We start from the raw sequence: 23,821 nt of genomic DNA on the forward strand, positions 1-23,821 counted from the left end.
AGGCTCGCGTTACGAGGATGCACGATGCAATTTCGCGCTCGTGGAAAAACCGGGGCTCACTCGCCGGGCGGGGGGAGGGGGGGGGGTTTAGTGGTGGCGCCCGCGGGGAATTCCCCCGCGCCGCGAGCAGAAACCGCGTAACTCCGCTGTGAAACCCTTGGAGGTTGGGTGGTTTTGGCCGAGGGCGGCGGCGTTCTCACCTCTAGCGGGGCCGCAGCGGACATTTACTACTGTGCATCTAATGAGCTTGTTAGAGCTCCCAATGACACGGATCAAATTGAGACGGATCGGATCTTTTCCATACTATTTCCTTCCTCCTCGCGAGCCGTTTTCTTTATCCGCTTCCTTTTCGCTTTTTTCTCCGCGGCTTCCGATTTCGAGGCGGCTTTCGCTCGCGGCCTACGCTGCCGTGAGCCGCCGTAAATCGCGGAATTTCGGGAGGATTAAGGCGTGGGAAACTAAGAAAGTAAGTTGAGATTTATTTTCTGGGGGTCGTGAAACTTAAACACAGAAAAAGTAGATGATGCTGACGATAGAACCCTCTGTTCACAGGGCTCCTGCAGTTTTTTTGTTACACTTGCAGAATTTTCCTGTTGTGAGAACAGAACTTTGGTCGTGGGAAAGGAGGACTCTATCCTCATAACGGAAGCTTCTGTGACTGTTACAAAGAAGTGCAGGAGCCGTGTGAACAGAACTATTTTTTTCAGTGTATTTAGTTTATGGTCTAACATCGCACACAGGAGCGTTTCACAAATTCAGGAGAAAAAAAATCGAATGTTGCTTTAGCGTTTTTAGTGTTAAAAAAATGTGCGACAAGTATAAATGCTGATTTTACTATAAATAATCTGCGTCCACAGTTAAATGGACAAATCCAATGTTGAGTTAGCATTTTTTTCTTTAAGTGTGCAGTCAGCATTTGATACTGCACATTTATTTGGCATAATAAATGCTAAAAATCAACATTGATTTTTTTCCGTGAAAATGTAGTTGCGTAAAATGTTTGGAAATGCTGTCGAATAAACTCAGAGCTGGGGCTGTTTGGAAATTGCTGCTAAAAAAAATTCGTTTTGATAGTGAAACTATATTATCGATCGTCCACAGAAAAATTGACCTGTACGTCCAAAGAGCTCTAGCCATTTTGTAAGAATTTTTCTACTAGCATTTTGACCAATATTTTTAGATGTTTTCAGCCATAGGTACATTTTTTGATAAAGTAAAACATCTTGATACCTGGACAGATTTTATGCAACATTTTACCCGGACGGCCAAGAACATTATAAAATTGGAATTTTCTGAGTTCCCCAGATTTTCTTTAGATCAATTTTGAGACCCTGACTTTCGAGATCATACTGCGTAGCAAAACATGATCTTACGATATTTTAATTCGGCTAAGAGACCAGCTAAAACTATGCGACACGACTCAAAAAAATTAACCATCGCTGTAAACACTATTTCCCCCGATTTTTCGATTACTCTGCTCTTTCTCCTGACTTTTCCGGATACTTTGACTATCCTATTTTACACGTAAACCAGACAAAATTACGACCGTCGGGACAGGCGGAGAAAAGAAAACAAAGTAACCCGGCGGGATCGGGAGAAAAAGTTAGGGATAAAGCTCGGATAAGCAAAGTTTAAATTTCTTAGCCGGGCTCCCTTCCTTATCTGGGGCACGGAGGGAAATCTAGAGTGTGGAGCAAATTAACAACCGAAGACAGCGACGGCGGGGGGGGGGGGGGGGCAACCCGGTCTTGTGAGAATAAAGCGCATGGATGTGCGCCTAAATTGAACCGCGCCGGCAGTGGACTCTCCCAGGATTCCTAAACTATGAAAATTACAAAAACTTGAATCAACAGACAACACGCGGAATTCGCAGGGGACCCGCGGCTCCTCTCCTATTATGCACCTCATTCCCTTTTTTTCAACCCCCTCCGCCCCCACCGCGGCTCCCCCGTTCGGGATCGGGGTCCGGTGGGAGAAGGGGTGGTCTTGGGGTGGGGGCGGACTGGTGGGGCTCCGCTCCCTTAAAATCATCATTCGCCACTCTCTTCATTTCCTCCTTCCTCCCGCAGTGCCGATTCGAACCTTGTTTCAGACTTCACCTTCTGCAAAAATGATGATTGCTTCGGCCGTCTCTATAAATCCTGAGGAGCGTATTTCTATTACATTAGGGGCCGTACATAAAATAGGTATTGCTAAATATAGAATTTTTCGACCGCATTTCGTCATCCTCCGGCCGAAGTATCGCAATCATCATGCGACGTTTCAAACCTCCCGGTATTTGATTTTTTTACGGAGAAATTGTTGGTTGTATTGGTTTGAAAATTTCACTGAATTTTATCGACATCACAAAGAAAATTCAGTGAAGTTTTCGGATACCTTTGTCGAACACTTTCTCTGTCAAAAGATAAAATGACGGCGGAAATTTTTAAGCGCCGCATGGCGCCTCTGTAAGATGACGATTTGTGACGTGGCGCTCAATCCACAATCCTTCAACAACTAAATACAAAATGGCGTAACGCTCACTCTCCTCGACCCTCCACCGCCCCCCACCCATAGAGCGTTACGTATTTTATTGATACGGCAAGCCCAAGTATCAGAGGTTGCAATAAATTGCAATTAAATGGTATAACTACTCGACGGTGAAACTACCAAACCACGTATCTCGGTTTGGGACGTCGCAGACTTCCTGTCATGCTTTATTTTTTAAATGAAAAACTACTCAACGTCCAGTCTTGAAAATTTCTGTGATTGTTCCTCTTCGTGCGGAGAAAATTCTGTGAAAATTTCAAGGAATGATATTGATTTGGTCTACTTCAAAAAAATAAAATGCGAGCGTAGATTTTTAAACACCGCAAACGAGATACGTGGTTTGGTAGTTTCGCCGTCGTACTGCTATTATCTGAAAGTGTTGTAAATGTTGTCTATTCACTGATTGAAGGGGCTATTAACACCGTGCTACTTTTCTCAACATATGCTATGAAATTGAAATAAGTTGCAAGTTTTTAAATCACCTACCCTTATCTCACACATGGAACTCATTTTATGGATTGCTTAAAATCGGCATTTAATGACCAAATAATGTAAACATTTGCAATTTTATGTTAAGAAATTGAAATTTTATTGCATTAGATTGCAGAACTATTTCGGTATTTTTTGTTGGATCGTACAACTGGGATGCATGGATTTGGACTAGATTTCTGAGAATGATTTTTGCGTTTTGAACGAGAAACATCCATTGAAATCCTAAAGAATCAGTCTTTGCGAACGGTATTTTGTTGATTTTTTTTGCGTAACAATTAAGGTAAAACGTATTATAATCCGGCATATTTTGTGTCCTAAACACGGCAGTCCAGAATTTTGAATGGTTCATTTTTTTAGAAACTATGATTTTTGAAAAGCGAACTTCAAACCGCAACGACTTTGGTTTTATCTAACACAATATTTTTCTACATTTTTATCCAAATATTTCGGAAAGGACAGTATTCTCTGTGATCTGGTATCAATAACTTAATTTTGAGTTTTTGATGACGAAGTCTCTTTTCAATTTTATGTTCTGTAAACTTTTACCTGAATTAATTTTCCAAGACGTCCGCAGAGATTGTCTTAGAAACGATTCAAAGATTTCCGCGAAAAAAAAAAGATAACTAAAAAGGACAAATCACGAGGTTACGTCCTCAGCATTGACAAGTAGGAAGATGATGCTGACCGGTCTATTTGATGTAGGAGGTAATGGGCGCAGAGGTGACCTCTGTTGCCACGTGTAACGAAAAAGTTCCGTTTTAAATGATGCTTCACCTGCAGTTAGGGTTTTCGTTCCCAGCTTCCACAGGCGCGGCCCTATCAGTAATACGCGGAGACAACTTTACTTGCTCAAGTGTTGCCTGTTGCCATATGCGAAAAATTGAAGGCGTTTCAGCATTTTTACACTCTCTTGATAGATACATATGAGATACCCCAAAATAAAGTGTGAAAATTGTGATAAAGTCCTTGTAATTTGACGTTATCAAGAAAAGCCTCTAAGGCTAGAAGGAGGTCACACACACACAAAAAAAAAAAAAAAAAAAAAAAAAAAAAAAAAAAAAAAAAAAATAAATAAAAGCCAAGAGGAATGATTGAAAGCCGGGTCTATTGATCAAAGTTCTACCCGTGCCTCTCACTTGGCGCGATCATTTTCACTCCAGAGTCCGTGCATCGATTCCCGACTCAAACCCACTCTCCCGAAAAAATAAAATCCACCACCGCGAACTACAACTCCTCCAGCGAGCGGTCTCAAATTAACCATTTCCGTCGCGAAATAAGCTTTCCCGGCGGGCGGAGAGAGTTTTCCGCGGCCCGTCGCCCGAGAAAATCGGCAACGCCCAAGAAAAGCGGCGGAGGAAGTGGAAGTACCCCTTCCTCCCCACGGTCTCCCTAACACCCGGGGGCCCCCTCCCCCAGGGGCCCCCCGAACGCGCCCTCGAGCCGCGGGCCCCCGACCCATCATCCTGTCCATCTCTCATCATTCCTCGCGGTAGCCGGGACGGACCGTCCTGAGAAACTATTTCTAGTATGTAACAGCGCGGCGCGCGGAATAGCGAATTCCCACTGCTTACCGCATCCCGCGCGCAAAAAAGAGAAAAAGAAAAAGAATCGAATTCACTCATGTCCCCGAGCGGCCACGCAAGGGCACTCCGCACAAAGGCAAACAGGTTTCGGAAAAGAAGCGCCGCTCCAGAGCCTTGCATCACTCCCAACTATTTTTTTTTTTCTTTCTTTTCCCTGCAGTTTTCTTTTTAATTATTTCTCCTGTGCGAGTGCGAGTTCTCCTCCCGAGGGGGGAGGGAGGGGGGCTTTTGATGAATTCTTCCGCGCTCTGACGCGTATGGATACTTATTGTGAGCCAAGTTCATGCGAGCAATTACACTCGCGATCATACCGCGGCTACGTCGGTAGTTGACGTACTCACATTTTATAAAGTAACGGTTCAAAATGATCCCACTTGACTTTGTCTTGGTTTGTGCTCTTTATGATACGTGTGGGCAGTGTCCGGTTATCTCTTGCCGCGTTTTTCTCGTGGGCCGAAAAGGTGGAAGGAGAGACACAGGAAAACCCTCAACCCGGACGAAGGAGCGTAACTACATTCCAAAGTTGCAAAATTGGCCCAAACAATTCAATTTTTTTACCAAAGTAGACCTATGAAATTTTCGTCCAAAATTGGTCTACTTTTCACATGAGATCAGGAAACAGATTGTGGTGAAATTTTCAATTAGAAATGCGCAAAATTATTCATCGTTTACTTGATGAAGGAACGTAATTTCATCTCGAGGTTGTGAAATCGGTTCAAACAATGGGGCAGTTGCGCTGGTAACAGGATCATGGTTTGATACTTGATTCTTGTAGATTAGCTGAAAATAATAAGAAATGTCCAAACAGCAACTTTCTACGTTTAATATTAACCGAGATATCACGCTTTTGAAAATTGGGTTTATGACGTCATCCACCACGGTAGTGACACCCTTGGTTTCTTCCACCTTCTTTTCATCAGTCAGAGAAACACACATTTTAACTGGTTATTCATCGTGAAACTCGAATGAAAGCAAGGTAGAAGAAACCAAGGGTGTCCCTGTCGCGGTGGATGACGTCACTCAACGAATTTTTCAAAGCGCGATACCTTGGTTAATATTGAACGTAGAAAGTTGCTCTTATGGCAGATCTTATTATTTTTATCTGATCCTTAAGAATCAAACATCAAATCACGAGTCTGTGACCAGCGCAACTGGTCCATTCATCGTTTTACGGACGAAGACACGGAACTCTATTCAAGTGTTGTAAAATTGGCTCAAACATTTAAATTTTTTACCAAAGTATACCTATGAAATTTTCGTCTGAAACTCTGATTTTCGCGTGAGATCAGAAGAAAAATCAGTGAATTTTTCAATTAGAAACGTGCACAATTATTCCGGTAAAAACAATTTCCGAGTAGAAGTTTGGCAATATTGAAATGTAGTTACGCTTTTTTGTGAGGGAAATGACAAATTGGTATGCTGGCAAAGGTGGCAACTCTCGTTGATTGCAACATTATAATTGACTTTTTTTGGCTGCTGAGCTTTGGGTTACGTAGTTCAAACATCTGCTTGTTTGCTAAATGAATTTTTTTAAACAAGCAAACAACCAGGAGGCAATTTCAAGCACAAAATTGAGATAACCAAAAAAATACTAATGTCAAGTAATCAAGAAAAATGCGAGAAAAAATACAAATGGTGATACTGCTGAACTACCCTTTTCGGTTGATAACGGGTTAAAAACAAATTTTGACTCAAATTTTACGTAAAAACCCACAAAAGTTTCCATTTCAAAGTTCTGACGAACAAAATGAGTTAGAACTAGTTTCGACTGGTGAATTTGCACGACCCCAGCACATCCACCTAGCGCTAATCTTCAAAGGCCCCCCTCGTTCAGACGAAACACCGCGTCGTTTATTCCATCTTGCGAGACGGGTCGTGAGTAGGGGGTGTCAATGCGACAGTGATTAGCAGATTAGCCGGCCGGTCATAAGCCTCAATTAGCGGCCATAAAGGACCTCGGCTCGTTGGTGCAGCGCCGGCTAATGAGATGTTTCCTGCGGCCCGTTTATGTAAATCATTCGTTTCCCGTGCATATCGCGCCGAGTGATAGGTCCTCACCCCTGGACCATGGTCTGGTGTCCGATGTCCACTGACCGCTGAATCCAGGAAATGTATTAATCTAGACGCCTTTTGCCTAATTGTGACTGCCGCCAAGCTACTGTTGCCGGATGGTCATGATTCCGATGATTAAGGATATATGCTGCCGTGCTCAGAAATAACGCCGTATGCGCCACCAGGCGTTGCGAAATTTCCTTCGAAAAACAACGAATTTTCAGGAAAATTCGTGAATACTTCTGCTCCGATTTTTTAGAAGATATTGTTCGAAATTTGATTGGAAAAATCTGAAAATTTCAAGGAAAATTTTTCATAACTTTCCTCAAAAACGGATATTTTCTCAGAGGAAATTTGGCAGCATTTGAAAGCTCATTCGGCGTTTTTCTTTGGCAATTTCAATTTTCAATACGTTGTGCTCGAGGCTGAAGTTTTTTTGATCATAAGTAATTTTTAAGCCAATTTCAGCAAGAAAAAGTATTTTCCTACTCTGCACTTATTTTTTAAGAAAGAACACGCAATTCCCCTCGAAAACTAGTTTCAATTCCTCGACAAACTTCATAAGATAGAGCTTGTCCCCCCCCCCCCCAAAAAAAAATTGCCACCGAGACCGAGGCCCCCTAACTGGGACGGACATATGGACGTGCCACTACGGAGACGCACTAATTATCTACCAAATTTGGCAATGGTGGACCCTGCGGCGGGAGCAGGAAGCCACCCGCGCGACGAGGCGACGCCCGATGCTGGTCATCCAGGGATTAAGATCCCTCGTAGAATTAAAAGTTGCATGCTCCAAGATGTAATTATCCAGTTCCAGAAGTCGAGTGATCTAATACGGGTGGCGCATGGAGGAGATGCATTAGTGACGGATCTGATATTATTCTCTTCCCTTATTTACTCCGTGAACTGCACCGAGGAAGAACTACTTAGCTGCGCTTTCGGGCGTTCTATATCCAAGTCTGAAATGGGGGAGTCTTCGGTCCATTCCAGTTTAGTCAATGCATCGAAAGTATTTAACTAGCAATTATATTTTAGCGAGACTGACCGGATATAACTCTCGTTGAACGTTTAGTCCGGAAAGTGATGGGCGATAGATCGATCGAACTACATGATTTAAAAATGAAATGATTGCTGTGGCTCATATATGAAATCACCTCATTGCATACGGAAATTAATGGCACATTCGTTATTACTAAAAAGAGGTTATTATAATATTCCTTTGTGCGTAATGTAGTCCATTTTGTCGGTTTCCGCCACAACCCGGAAAATCAGCAATACTACGACAAAAAACTACCACTCGAACTCACTCTTCGAGCACTTACAGAGCACTGACACCTAAAAGTTAATTTTAGAAATTTTTCATCGAGTGCTTTTTTCCTCTTTAAAAGTGAACACGCAATGTGGTTTTTTCTATCCATGGCATTGTCTACGAGCCAATAGGTGCTTGCGGAGGTAACGTCACATTGTACGTTTCGGAAGGGTCAATGACAAATCACGCCAACCCCTCGCCCTGCTTTCAAGAGCTGACAAGTAACTTAATGGACTTTTAGACAGGTATACACTATGAAAGCACACCTTTTACGCACTTCCGCGTCATCATTTCAGGACAACCTCAACGTTTCCTCATTTGTCTCTGAGACAAAAAATTATAACCTTTAGATGTGCATTCTACTGGAAACAAATATGTTTGTCAGTTAAATTACGCATTCAAATACATTTTGTGTGCTCCGCAATTACAACTTATGAGAAACAAGAGTACATTCATTCAGTAGGACAATTTTTTTATCCCCAGAGATGTCTCAGAGTAACCTACATTTTTGGTGGATTCAACAAATAATTTAGTCGATCGGCCAAGTCCTCTTAGTTGACACACGCGGATCCAGACACTTTGAAAAGAGAGGAGCAGAAGCAGGGTGGCGTGAAACGTACGGAAGAAATGAAATATTGGAAATTTCAGTGAAATATTTCGTGGAATTTCACGAGGCTGTAAAATATTTCATATTTTTCAGGGGCTAGAGTATGCAATCCGCACTCAAACACACAAAAATAGAATAAGGTCACAATTTTTGCATTTTACGAAACATGAAAAGGAGCCGGTTGTTTTCAATATTTCATAAATTTCTGAAATTTCATGAAATATCTCACGTGAAGTAAGTTTCAAGATTTTATTTTTCATGAAATTTTGCCACTCTGGGCAGAAGCGGGGTCCGAATGCTTTCCATAGAGAATTTTCGAAATTTGAAAGCTGTAATATGAAGTTAGACGAGTCAATTTCATCATGAATAAATACCAAAAAATAAGCCTCTTTCCTTCAACCCTTCCATCTTTCTTTTTCCCCCTTTCCCCTTCGTTCTTTTCGGGCAGACGAAAGAAGGCGTACGCCCTACCTCCTGGATACACCTATGTTTGTTGCTCTGACCCGGAAAAAAAGTAAGTCAAACTATCCAGAAACACAGAAATTTTTAACTGTTTACCACAGTTTTACCTCCGCACAGGGCATTATCATGAGATTGTAAAAAAAGAGATATCTAAAATGATTGCCCCACAATTTCATGAATACTCGAACTGATCTGCCCCCAAAAAAGTAACTCGAATTATCCAGAATCATGGACATTTCAACTGTGTACCTAAGTATTTACCTCCGCGCAGAGCACTCACTGGAAAAAAAGCCACATTGGATCTAGAGTCCAGACTCTTGAAAACATTGACAAGAAAAAATACTCTTGATTCAATCGGATTTTTGCTTGAATCAAAACGAAATCCGCTTAAATTAAGAGGCTTGGTTCCTGATTTAAGCTAGATCCTGATTGAATCAAGAGTACTTTTTCTTGTCGACGTTCTTAAGAGTCTGGACTCTAGATCCAATGTGTTTTTTTTTCCAGTGCTCTCACGAGATAGTGAAAAAAGATATCTGAAACGATCGCCCCACGATTCCATGAATACTCGAACGGTTGTTCAGTAATAAGTTCCCCTAATTAATCCAGTCAAAAATACTTGACAGACGATCACAAAGCCTCGCGCAGCAAGTGATCCAGCCCGTACGCGCTCACGAAATTCCCATAGACTCGCGGAGCGCGGGGTGGGTTGGTCATGCTGATGAGAACTGTGAGGTGCCAAGGCGGAAAAGAAAGGGGATAGCCCACAGAGAGAGTGCCTCGAATCGAAATTTCAGGTGGGTATAGTATATCAAACGGGACCGCCTTTTGAGCATTGCTCCGTTTAAAACATTTGTAAAGGCTCCTGTGGGCCTCGCTGGGCGATACGGGAGTATTGCCACTATTGGAGTGTTTACTTGTTTTTTTAATTGAGACAGAGGCGCTGTGGAGAGGGGCGGAGGGACGGCCCCTACATGAGGTGCTCGCTGTCGAAGGGGCGAGATTGTCAAGTTTGGAATTGAATATATTATTGGAATAATAATGATCGAATGACTATGGACGTGGATCCTTTGCGTGTTTTATTTCTATTTGCGGCTTTTTGTGATCGAAAGAACGACGATTAAATGGTTATTTTGACGCATTTTGCGTGCACTAGAAAAAAAGCACATTGGATCTAGAGTCCAGACTCTTTAAAACATCGACAAGAAAAAGTACTCTTGATTCAATCAGAATCTAGCTTAAATCAAGAACCAAGCCTCTTAATTTAAGCGGATTCCGTTTTGATTCAAGCAAAAATCCGATTGAATCAAGAGTATTTTTTCTTGTCAATTTTTTCGAGAGTCTGGACTCTAGATCCAATGTTGTTTTTTCCAGTGTGTTGTTGAATAAATTAAAGAAAATTAAATGTATTGAATGATAATTTAAAAAAAGAAAAACGATGCGATGATCTTTGCGTGTTTGTTTAGAATCGGTCCTACTGTTGCAGGAAAATGATCGAAATATTGTTAACTTAATTTAAAGTGTTATGAAGGTAAAAATTCACGTACGGGCATTTTCAAAATAGTATCACACAGTGCGTATAAGAACATGTGTCTGAGATATTTTTGTAATTCTATTGCCATGAATATTTAAAAAAAATAATTTTTAAAAATTTAATTTTGAAAATGAATTTTCATTTTTCCGATTATACTTTTTGGGATCGAAATGACAAATATTAAATGGTAATTTAAAAAAAGGAAAACGATGCCATGATCTTTGTGTATTTGTTTAGAATTAGTCCTATGATTACAGAAAAATAATTGGAATATTTTTAAAATTATTACATTTTTAATAAGGTAAAAATTCACGTGGAGGCATTCTCATAATTGTATCAGAGAGTGCGTATAAGAACATTTTTTTGATAATTTTGAGAGAATTTTAAAAATATTGCTAATTTACAGGATTTGCCCTCTAGCTGCGCCGACCCATTCCCTGGTTGCCTAATCATCACTTTGAAGGAGCATATGAAACTCGAATTCCAACTCAACTTTTGCAAGCCGGATTGCCTACCCTTGATTTCTCGGGGGCGACACTTGTGCCAGGTTAAATTAACTTAATTTGATTGGCGAACTCGACAACATCGGAGTGCACATGGATGGTTATGTTGAGCCGATTCACAGGTGGCGTAATTTTTTCACTACCTCCCGCGGCACCATCAAAATATAAACAATGGAGCGATGCCAACAGTTCCGCGACCTGCGCAGGAGCACCCTCCGCGACTTGATTCGCGCAGCCAATTCTCAACTTAACCCTCGACCCTTCCCCCTCCTCGACAGAAATAACCCACGATCGACGTGAGGACATGAGGACATGGTCTCCCTCGGTATTTCCTTCTTTTTTCCCCGTCTCTTAACTTCGTTTTATAGTTGCTCTTTCATTCAGTTTTGTACTTCTCTATTTTACTAGAAGAGCATTGCGTGTTGTTGGAGGCATGGTTCATGGATCATATCCAAAGGGTGCGATTTGCCGAAATCATCCTTACAAGTGCATCGAAATTTCTAAACTTTAGTATGAAATTTGTCGGATTTTCCTTCTTTTTTCCCCGTCTCTTAACTTCGTTTTATAGTTGCTCTTTCATTCAGTTTTGTCCTCCCTCCATTTTGCTAAAAAATCATTGCGTGCAATGTTGCAGGCATAGGTCAAAGATTACCAATTACCCAAAGGATGCGATTTGCAAAAATTAATATTGCAGACGCATTGAAATTTCCAAATTTTAAAGTGAAATATGTCGGGTTTTCCTTCCTTTTTTTCCCGTCTCTTAACTTCATCTTGTAGTTGCTCTCTTTTTCAATTTTGTCCTTCCTCCATTTTGCTAAAAGATCATGGCGCGTGTTATTGTAGGCATGGGCCAAAGAAGATCGAATGCTCAAAGGGAGTGATGTTGTATTGATATTTCAAGATTTTAATACAAAATTATTTTTTGACGGAGCTAAAAATAAGCCACAATCGCAAGGAATGGTCACTCTGCTCTTCTTACTCACTCTAATTTAGTTTTTTGGTTGCCCTCTCCTCTAATTTTGCCCTTGATCGATTGCACTAAAAGCTCATCGCATGTCGTTCCGGGCGAACGTTTAGATGACAATATCTGTAAGGGTGAAAGATTTCTGCAAGTTGCAAAAATAAATGATTTTGCGGTCTAATTTTTTAATTTTTTGCAAATTTCATCCTCACAATAAATCAATGACAGTTTCGACGGGATTTTAAATGAAGTAAAACAAAATTACAAACGAATAAAGATTTAAACCTCAGGCGTGCAAAATCTGTTGGAAACGGGTAAAATTTGCGAAGGAGGAAAAACTTAAAAAGTGTCGAGAAATGGTCTAAAATTGATAAAAAAAAATGTACCAAATAACTCTCCATTCAGTTTGTTCATAAAGAGTAGGCTGATTATACCCTTCTCATACAGTGGTACGTTAAGTGGTATCATTATGCTTAAATACAGGGCTACGATGGAGTTTTAGTGTCTTAATACTCGAACTTGACCTTTCTACACACTCGCGTTGCGTATTTAACCATCGACAACCATTAAGCTATATCATAACTTTTTTGTCAAAAGACCTTGAGAAACACTATAATTTTTGCAAATTTTGAAGTGCACAGCTTCTGGGAATGGCGATAAAATCAACCTTACTCATAAAAGAGTTGTAAGCCTCTCACTCTTTTAGCATACGTTTTCTGAAGCTTTTCAAATGTCATAAATGTCACTCCTCGTTTGAACCAGATAAAGCCGGGTTCACCCATTAGATTTTTGAAACAAAAAGACCTCTGGGATTTACGTGGGATTCGCGAAATACATATTGGTTAGGCAACTGGAGCCACAGAAAGTTCTCGCTTTTTGCTCGGCAAAAAAATGAGATGAATTTAAAGGTGTCAAATGTTTTATATGCTTTCGATGGGCTTTGACAAAACTATTCCATCGGCAACGTTTCCTGCTTACGTCAAATGGTATTTTTTATTATTTTTTTTTTCAATTTTTGCAATGCGATGGCACTGAGTTCTGGAAATAAGAGTAGCAAAATCGCGCACATTGCGTCGCATTTGTGTTTTCTGATATAAATCAGAAAAATCACGGTAAAGTGTTCTACGCAAAAACACCGAAATTTTTTCTAAATGTTTAATATTTCTCGGATCAAACTTGCTTTATTTCTAGAAGATCCTAGGTACTTGCTTCTTGTATTTTCCGCCGAGTATGAGTTTTGAGCTGTATGACATAAGCGCTGTGAAAATCCATGAATAAATGGACGGTATCAACCAAAATAGGCCTAAGTACATCTGTTGTGTAATTTTATCTCATGCTTATTATTTTTTTAACAAATAGCTGATCATTATAACGGCTTGACATTTCCTGTGAAATTCTCTCACATTACAAAGGGTATTCTAAAAAATTATAAGTCTTCGGAATTTTGCTTTGCTTTCCGTGAAAAAAATTAAGTATGACAGGAAAGCGGGCAGCGGTTAAGCTAATTCTTGGTAAACAAGTTAAAACTATCTCAAAACTCAAGTAGAATTGTTTTCCACTTAAAAACGAAGTATGACGGGAGGGCTGCACCGTCACAAACTGAGATACGTGCAGTTTTGGGAGTTTCACCAATGATGCATAACTACCGGGAATAATATGCACTTATTGGAGCTACCTTCATGGATGTGAACTATAGCTTCATATTTTAATGTTCATAACTAGCAGATTATCATGTAGATAAAAGTATTAATCAAAATTGGTAAAAATATTAATCATATCGTGAATCCATATTATTTTCATTTTTTGTGATGGTGTGTTCAATAGAGATTTACTCCGTCGATCTGTATGTTTATTGTGGCTGTTGGTAGATAATTCCTTCCAGATGAGCACCCTTCCACCCCCCCCCCCAGTTATCACCCCTGTTGACCCCGTTGGGCAAAGGAGGTGTGCGCAAAGTTACAAGGAGTTCAAAAATAGAAGAATAAATGAAAAGGCGCAGGCGCCTCAGATAGGCACGGGGCGCAAAGATTCCTAGTGACGCCTAGTGCTAGGAGTAGGGGTGTGGGGCCACGTACCCCTGAGCAGGTACCCCTTACTAAGTAACTGTATGGTCACTTTCTTTTAAGGGATTTTCTTTTAGCCTTGTCTTGTAAAAGGCTCTGAGCTTCTATTTTAAGTTCTACGAGTATAATTATTAATATATCTGTACATACGAAAGTCATCTGATTTGTCGTTGTTTCAATATTGCATTTTTTTTTTTTTTCAAAATCACAGATATACTTTAAAATCAGGAATGGAACCTCACAATCAGGAAAACAAGTCATCGTCTTTTTCGCGGTGATATAAACATAACAGAGATGTACTCATTACCTTCGCCCTGTTGACCTTTGTCTACACTCGCAAATATCCTTATCGTGCAATTCCATTCCTGATTTTTAAAAATGTTCGTGATTTCAAATCATATTAAAACAGTGATTACGGACAGCCTCATTCTCACTGAGAGACACCTCGTCTGCATCGCAATTTTGAACATTACTCTGCTTTTCTCTGATTAATATTCGCCTGCAGATAAAGAAATCTCTCACCGGGGTTATTGTTCTATTGTACCAATGGACTGATTTGAGTGCGAGCGGATGGTTAATAATAAACACTTTGACTATATGTTAACAATTTTTATAGAGGCTCTACAGTTCTGTCTGATTTTTTTAAGGTAAAGGAAAAATGTACTTTATGTACAGTAATTATTATGTCCTGTTTTATAGATTCTTTTGCGTGTTGAAAATGAATCTAGAATATTTAGCTTCCTTTTAAGCAAATGTTATGGTCATTTGTTTTGCATACATTTTTTTTTATCATTATACGAACACGTTCATTTCTAAAAATTCATCATTCAGACAAGTAAAGGTAGAGCAATTTGTGTTTTGATAATTATTTGTCGGTCAACATTGCATGGTTGCTTGTTTTGTTGCATTGATTCGTACTAAAATTTTTGATCGATGAAATTACTTAAATATGCTTTACTACAGGATAATCATTTCGTCTTGATTCTTTTTCCCGCCTCTTCTTGTCTTTCTTGTTTTTCTTCACACGATCAACGAATCAATTTAGGTATATGAATACTTACAAGAGAGCGTTTGTTCATTTGCGCGAACTATCTTCCTATTAAATATTAGCATGTTGCGGTAGCATGATTTAATAATGGTTAATCATGATTTAAATGTTAGAACCCGTCCGAATTGACCCTCAAGAACGTTTCTGCCCTTTTAAATAATGTAATATTACGATGTAAACTAACGCTTTCTCTTATTTTGTATAGTTTTCGTGAAACCTATTAAGTAAAGATACCGAAAAATGGAGGCATTTCTAATTTATGCGGCTTTTCAAGTGAAAAGCCTCCTAAATTAGCTATGACTGGATGCACAATTTCTCTGAAAGTGAATATTTCATACTTAAAAGTGACTTTCCTGAAACCCGCGCCGCATATAGTATTGAAATAATTCTGCTTTAGAATTTCCAGCTAGTTACGGAAAAAAATTCCCGAATTTCAATGAATCTATAATTTTTCCTCATCCGCAGGATTTTTTCTTTTTTTTTTTACAGTGCTATTTCGTACACTTTTCCTCAAAAGGCCAATAATTCCACAATTGCTGGGTTACACTTCTACTAATTTTTAACCATGGGCGGGATTTTAAGAAAACACTTTTTTCGTAACTATGATGTCTAAAAATAAAATGTTCATTTCAGTCCCACGATCGTATCGAGGAATTCGTGTGCCATTCAACTCTTATGATAGTTGCCAAGTGTTTTAAAAAGTATCATCCCTTCTTCCCTTGTTTTAGTTCAAATAAACTCTGGAAAATCATTTTAAACCACGGGTCAAAATTGATCTCTTAAGGGGCCAAAGCTGAAAAAAGAGAGGACAAGAGGAGAAAAAAGATGGAATAGTTGTCGTTTGAACCAAAAGTTGAGTGCTCAAAATCGACCGAAACATTCAGCAACTTCACAGCTCGAGACTCAACAAATCTAGCCAAAAAAGAAGTCTGGTAACAAGAACCAAAAAGCTGGTATCTCAAGGGTGAAATGTTTACTCATTTTTTATTGGGGGTTTCTACTTATTTTCGGTCGATCGAAGCATATATGGTGTTCTTTTTTTCCCTGCAACTTAATCAAAATGACTGAAAAAGCTAACCAAAATAGTCTGGTTACTGAAGCTACAGACAAGTGTTACCTCTTAAAAAATGATAAAAGAGCCCATGATGAGAAAAATAACCAAAGAGGTCCGAAGGAAATATGAAAACCTCAAGAATACTAAACATTTTTTTTTTTAAAAAGGAGACTTCCTTTTGACCGCAATTAAAAGGAGAGATATGGTAAAGGCAGTGGGAAAATGTGTCGGGAAAAAAGAAAAAAAAAGAAGATGAATCGCGCTGAAAAGGGAATTTTCAACTCTTCATATACAACGAATAAAAAATCAACTCATACCACAATTTAATTTAAATTAAGGTTAAAGGAAATTTTCACTTCGAACTTGAAAATTCGATTGTGAAACAGCATTGCGTTGGCTTATAATTCGATATTTTAATTGATGAACTTGCCTTATTTTCCTCTCTAGGAAACATGCACAAATCACATGTGAATTAACTAAAAAATCAATTTCTTGGAGGTCGCTCGTTCAGTATGCAATGAGACCAGAGCAAAAGGATTTTTTAATGACGTCAAACAAGCATGCAGTTGAGCATATTTAAGATTGCCACGCCATAGAAACACTTGAACGACCAGGACGATTATGTTTTGTTAAGTTATTATATTTTTTTCTCCTCCTACTTTTTGTTCCTTTTAAGTCGCACAAGATGATTTAAAAACTTAGATCTGCAAAAATGTATCGTCGGCCGAAAAATCTGTAGCGGGTGAAATGTGTAATGAATTACCGAATAACTTAGATGATGACACATTCCTCATGCTGTTTGTTTTTGTTTCTATCCCTTAAACACAAACCAAAAGAAAAATCACCGATTTAACGAGAAATACGATTTCATTTTCCTAAAGATGTTTATGATTTACCATCAACTAATTGAATCGTTTGTTTGTAAGAAGAGATTTCAACTTGGAAAAATGATAGCCACGTTCATTACGGAAAAGTGCTGATTTACGTGTCGCGCGCAAATTTTACTCCACCCCCTCCCCACCATTTTGCCTTCTTTTAAATTGAAAGAATATGCGAAAAATTAATTTAACTAAAAAATTACCCAACTCCAAGGTTTCAAAACCTTCATAATGTTCTATCAAAGGATCGGAGATTTTCATCTTCTCGGCTGCAGGACTCTTTCTGAGAACTGAATTACAAGCACCAAAAACTTTTCCCATTCATCGAAAATTTTCTGCTGAAGCCAGATCTGATTCTAATTTTTCAAGATTCTTTTCTCCTGATTTGTGGCCTCTTCGAAACAAACGATTCAATTCAATCGACTTGTTCTGTACTGGTACTCATTAGAGTTAAAAAATTTATTTTTGACTCTAATTAACATTTTGGAACTTTTTGGCTTTGTTTTCCCCGCGAAACGGTGTGGACCCAGCACCATCCCTCCACCTCGTTTAATCGACATGTTGAGGCCTACCTTTGAGGTCTAGCTGATGGGTCAATTCGTGGTTCTCCTTGTTGGCTTGAATTTTCTCGATTAGGTGCTCCAATTTACTGCTGTTACCCTTGAACAGCATCCTAGAGCATCGCTAGCAGTATCCTTGGCATCGTAATCCGGCGGGCGAAATGAACGAAAATCCTCGGAATCGCGAGCACCAACGACAACAAGCACTCAACGCACGAACTGTCAAGTTGACACCGCACAAACAACTGATGTTCAAGTGATCGAACTCTCGAAAAGCACGGACCCGGAAAAACAACACGGTCACGTGACGCCAACAAAAAAGGGTCCAAACAAAAAACTACGAAAAAATGTCACGTGGGGTGGCGGGCAAAAAACGGCGACTCCGTCACGATTTTTCGCGGGGTTTTGGTTTCGGGGTTTCAAGGTTGGGATCGGGGATGGCGCGAGGTCGGGGGGCTGGGGTGCCGGGGCAGTGGACTTGGACGACTGAGGAGGACTGGGACCGGGCGAGCGCGAGCAGGCGAGGCCCCTGGGAGGTGGCCGCCCATTGGCTCCCGTGAAAGGCGGGGTCTCCCCACACGATCACCCCATGGGCAGCTCCAGCCGCGGCACCGCGGAATGAGGATGCTGGGCCGCCAGGCCGCTAGGATCACCGTTCTGATTCACCGGATCAACCGCCGCGGCTCCGCACAGTGGGCGGCTTCCCGCATTTCACGGACAGAATTGAAATCGTCACCTTCCGGCTAAGTATCACAAGCGCCATGCGACGTTTCAAAATGTCTGCCATCATTTTATTTTTTGTAGAGAAATGGTTGGTTGAATCTGTTGGATCTGCTTTTAAAGGAATCAGATTTTCAGACTCTTTCCTCCTGAGTTAATAGACTATTTGACAAGAAATTTCAAAATGAACAATTTCTTCAGTTCCGAGAACGAAAATACGAAAAGTTCGCTCTTCTTCATTTCCATTTCACAATTTTTCATGTTTTTCCAGGTATTTCACGAAGCGCTTAATATGACCCTGGCCTGCGTCATCGAAATTTTGTCACCCTTGGGCCTAAGAATCACAAGCGCCATGCGACGTTTTAAAATTTCCGCCGCCAATTTATTTTTTTACAGAGAAATTGTTGGTTGAAAGTGTTTTTGAAGGAATCAGGTTTCAGGACTCTTTCCTCATATTTTAATAGACGATTCGACAAGTAATTCCAATATGAACAAATTCTTCATGTTCCGAGAACGAAAATACTAAAAGTTCGCTCTTCTTCATTTCCATTTCACAATTTTTCATGTTTTTCCAGGTATTTCACGAGGCGCTCAATTTGACCCTGGCCTGCGTCATTGACATTTCGTCACCTTTCAGCCAAAGTATCACAAGCGCCATGCGACGTTTAAAATATCTGCCACCATTTCATTTTTTTTACAAAAAAATGGCTCAACGAACGTATCCGAAAATCCCGGGTTAAGCATGTCAAAATGCCCTTGTGAACGGATTTTTATTTTAACCATTTTAAGTCATCAAGGGTGTCCTAAAACTTAGGTTTTGGGGAATTTTAGCCCCCCAATCCCCTTCGCCCCCCCTCAGACCCCAAAAAACCGCTTTTTGGGGCTATTTTTGACTATGCTAACGTCTTTTCCTTATAACTTTCGTAATTTTCGATGGAATTGAACCAAAATTTGTCAGAATCTACATCAACTAGCTTAGTTTTTGTAGGAAAAAATTCATTATCATCGGATAATATTTTAGCTTCTAAAAAAATTCGTACAATTTTGAAAAAAAATCATTTTTTTCCCTTTTTTCGCGCTAGGTGACGTATGGAAACGAGGACACAAACAAAAATTGTCTCTTTTCTTAAGTTATACATCCAATAAGATACAGAAAAAATTTCGTGTTGATCGGAGTGGTGCGCCATACTTGAAAACGCAATTTTCTAACCTCAAAACGGCCAAAATGCCACCATAGCCTCCTTTGATGACTAGGCGTGGAGAAATATGTAGAGAGAAACATCCGGTTTTATCGTCTCACCTCTTAAGTGATCCACTTAAGTACCTTGAGCCAAAATTTCGAGTTGATCAGAGTGGTGCGCAACACCCAAGCACGCAATTTTCTAACCTCAAAACGGTCAAATTGCCCATTTCGGCACCCATTATAACTCCGTGTCAAAAAATAAGAAGAGGGACATCCGATATTCTTGTCCTACCTCATAAATTAGACACATAAGTACATTTAGTCGAAATTTCGTGTCGATCAGAGTGGTGCGCAACACCCAAGCACGCAATTTTCTAACGTCAAAACGGCCAAATTGCCCATTTCGGCTGATTTCGGCACCCATTATCAATCCGTGTCAAAAAATAAGAAGAGGGACATCCGATATTATCGTCCTACCTCATAAATTAGACACTTAAGTACATTTAATCGAAATTTCGTGTCGATCAGAGTGGTGCGCAACACCCAAGCACGCAATTTCCTAACCTCAAAACGGCCAAATTGCCATTTCGGCTAATTTCGGAACCCATTATCACTCAGTGTCAAAAAATAAGAAGAGGGACATCCGATATTCTTGTCCTACCTCATAAATTAGACCCTTAAGTACATTTAGTCGAAATTTCGTGTCAATCAGAGTGGTGCGTGACACCGGAATACGCCGTTTTCTAACCTGAAACCTCCCGAAATTCCCATTTTGGCATTCATTATCACTGTATGTCAGCGATGAGCCCGCTTGGAAAGTGCATGATGCACATTGCAAAGTTCATTTTGGCACCCTACCGCGTAGCAGACCCGATCACACAGCGAAACCTCTGAACTCCCAGGAATTATATGACAGTGTCTCTCTTCTTATTTTTGACACGGAGTAATACTGGGTTCCGAAATTAGCCGAAATGGCAATTTGGCCGTTTTGAGGTTAGGAAATTGCGTGCTTGGGTGTTGCGCACCACTCTGATCGACACGAAATTTCGATTAAATGTACTTAAGTGTCTAATTTATGAGGTAGGACGATAATATCGGATGTCCCTCTTCTTATTTTTTGACACGGATTGATAATGGGTGCCGAAATCAGCCGAAATGGGCAATTTGGCCGTTTTGACGTTAGAAAATTGCGTGCTTGGGTGTTGCGCACCACTCTGATCGACACGAAATTTCGACTAAATGTACTTATGTGTCTAATTTATGAGGTAGGACAAGAATATCGGATGTCCCTCTTCTTATTTTTTGACACTGAGTGATAATGGGTTCCGAAATTAGCCGAAATGGCAATTTGGCCGTTTTGAGGTTAGGAAATTGCGTGCTTGGGTGTTGCGCACCACTCTGATCGACACGAAATTTCGATTAAATGTACTTAAGTGTCTAATTTATGAGGTAGGACGATAATATCGGATGTCCCTCTTCTTATTTTTTGACACGGAGTGATAATGGGTGCCGAAATCAGCCGAAATGGCAATTTGGCCGTTTTGACGTTAGAAATTGCGTGCTTGGGTGTTGCGCACCACTCTGATCGACACGAAATTTCGATTAAATGTACTTAAGTGTCTAATTTATGAGGTAGGACGATAATATCGGATGTCCCTCTTCTTATTTTTTGACACGGATTGATAATGGGTGCCGAAATCAGCCGAAATGGGCAATTTGGCCGTTTTGACGTTAGAAAATTGCGTGCTTGGGTGTTGCGCACCACTCTGATCGACACGAAATTTCGACTAAATGTACTTATGTGTCTAATTTATGAGGTAGGACAAGAATATCGGATGTCCCTCTTCTTATTTTTTGACACGGAGTTATAATGGGTGCCGAAATGGGCAATTTGACCGTTTTGAGGTTAGAAAATTGCGTGCTTGGGTGTTGCGCACCACTCTGATCAACTCGAAATTTTGGCTCAAGGTACTTAAGTGGATCACTTAAGAGGTGAGACGATAAAACCGGATGTTTCTCTCTACATATTTCTCCACGCCTAGTCATCAAAGGAGGCTATGGTGGCATTTTGGCCGTTTTGAGGTTAGAAAATTGCGTTTTCAAGTATGGCGCACCACTCCGATCAACACGAAATTTTTTCTGTATCTTATTGGATGTATAACTTAAGAAAAGAGACAATTTTTGTTTGTGTCCTCGTTTCCATACGTCACCTAGCGCGAAAAAAGGGAAAAAAATGATTTTTTTTCAAAATTGTACGAATTTTTTTAGAAGCTAAAATATTATCCGATGATAATGAATTTTTTCCTACAAAAACTAAGCTAGTTGATGTAGATTCTGACAAATTTTGGTTCAATTCCATCGAAAATTACGAAAGTTATAAGGAAAAGACGTTAGCATAGTTTTCACCAAATTTTATCGGTACCAAAAAAAAGAAAAAAAAAAAAAAAAAAAATCAGTGTAATTTTCGGACCGCTTCTTTGAACAATTTCTCTGTAAAAAATGAAATGGCGGCGGAAATTTTTAAACGTCGCATGGCGCTTGTGATACTTTGGTTGGAAGGTGACGAAATCTCGCCTTTTAAAAAGTTCAAATTTTTTCTACCTCCAAAAACTTTGCCATAGAACCTAGCGTAGATCTATTTGATGATATCCACTTGAAAGTCGCCTTCAAATTTGCCGAATAGGCAACAAACGTACCAGTTATCTACCTATTCAAAAATCACATATCCATATAGCATCTATCATATATAGCTCCATGAGGTTTGATTGAACCGATGAAAAACATTTTGAACCCAATGGTAGATATTGTCCTTCTGAAGTTTGCCTTAAGTTTTGCGCTGGATAGACATGATCGACAGTGTAAGTATACAACCACGTTTCTCGTTTGCGGTGTTTGAAAATCTCCATTCCTAATTTATTTTTAAATGGAAACAATCGACATTATTCCTCGAGCTTTTCGCAGAATTTCCCTCGCACAGAGAGGGCAAATCACGACAATTTTTAAAAGTTGCCGTCGAGTAGTTTTCCAGTTAGAAAATAAAATATGAAATGGAAGTCTTGCAAAAGCGCGAATTGAGATACGTGGTTTTGGACTTACACCGTCGATATACCCACTGCAAATAAAAATCATAATAAAACAGGTAACATCTACGCAGGGTACATCTATTCGAAAAACGCATACTTATCATAATATATAAACTTTGATAGAACCAATAAACCATCGGCAAATCTATTGGCAGATACTCACATAAGATTCGCCTTCAATTTTGCCGAATAGGCAACAAACATACCGGGAAGCGCGAATAGTTATCTATTCAAAAAACACACAGTTATATCGCTCCATGGGCTTTAATCAAAGAACCCTGTTAGGTACCAAACATTCGTAGTTCACCTTCAATTGCTCTGTATAGGGGACATACCTAACAAATAGTCATAACAAATAGTTATCTATTCGCAAAAAACGCGAATATAATGCTTTGATTAAACCGACGAACGACGTTATGAACCAAATTTGTAGGTATCTTCCTTGATTTCATGCCTAAAACTTACCTTTTCACCATCACCATGGGTCTTTGTAAAAGTTCACATTTAAATTTTTCCGTAATATGTTAGCACTCACGGTGGCGAAATCGTAATCTGGAAAGTATCTGCTTGCGTACATTATGAATTTTCAAAGTTTAGTCGGTTTTTTTTTTGTTTTTTTTTTATTGTTTTCATCCATTGACTTGAATCGATTTACTCTAATGAACTAGCCGGTTTAATCATTGGTAGAGAGTACTATATATGTTATTTTAGAGACATTTAAACTATAATTATGTTAAGGTTTATCAAATGCAGTCATTAAAATGTAAGACTGGAGGGAGAACTAATGCTGACTGAAGACAACTAGAGAAATTTTTAGTTTTTTCTTGAGTCTTCTATTTTATTTTTTGAAAATAAAAGGGCATAACATCTTGAAATACCACATTAAAAACCCTATATTTTTTTTTAAAAATGTGGGTCTTCCTCAAGGGTGCCTCTTAAGCTTTCCTTCAAACCCTTCCGCTAGAGGCGCCTTTAGATCAATCTCGAGCCAGGTAAAAACAAATTTCATAAATTTGGATTATTTTGGGAGTTTTTGCATTGTCCTCACCGAAACGATGAAAGTCGTAGAAAAAAAGAGCTTTCCAAAAACAGGAGTTATTATTTAGACTTCTTACGTTTCAACATTGATTCATTTAAATTAAGCGAAGAATCTCCCCTTTTTCATATACATTACACATTTTTCTCTGTATATTTTCAGTTTTC

This window comes from Bemisia tabaci, chromosome 8 (genome assembly GCF_918797505.1).
Source record: "Bemisia tabaci chromosome 8, PGI_BMITA_v3".
NCBI classification, from domain to species: domain Eukaryota; kingdom Metazoa; phylum Arthropoda; class Insecta; order Hemiptera; family Aleyrodidae; genus Bemisia; species Bemisia tabaci.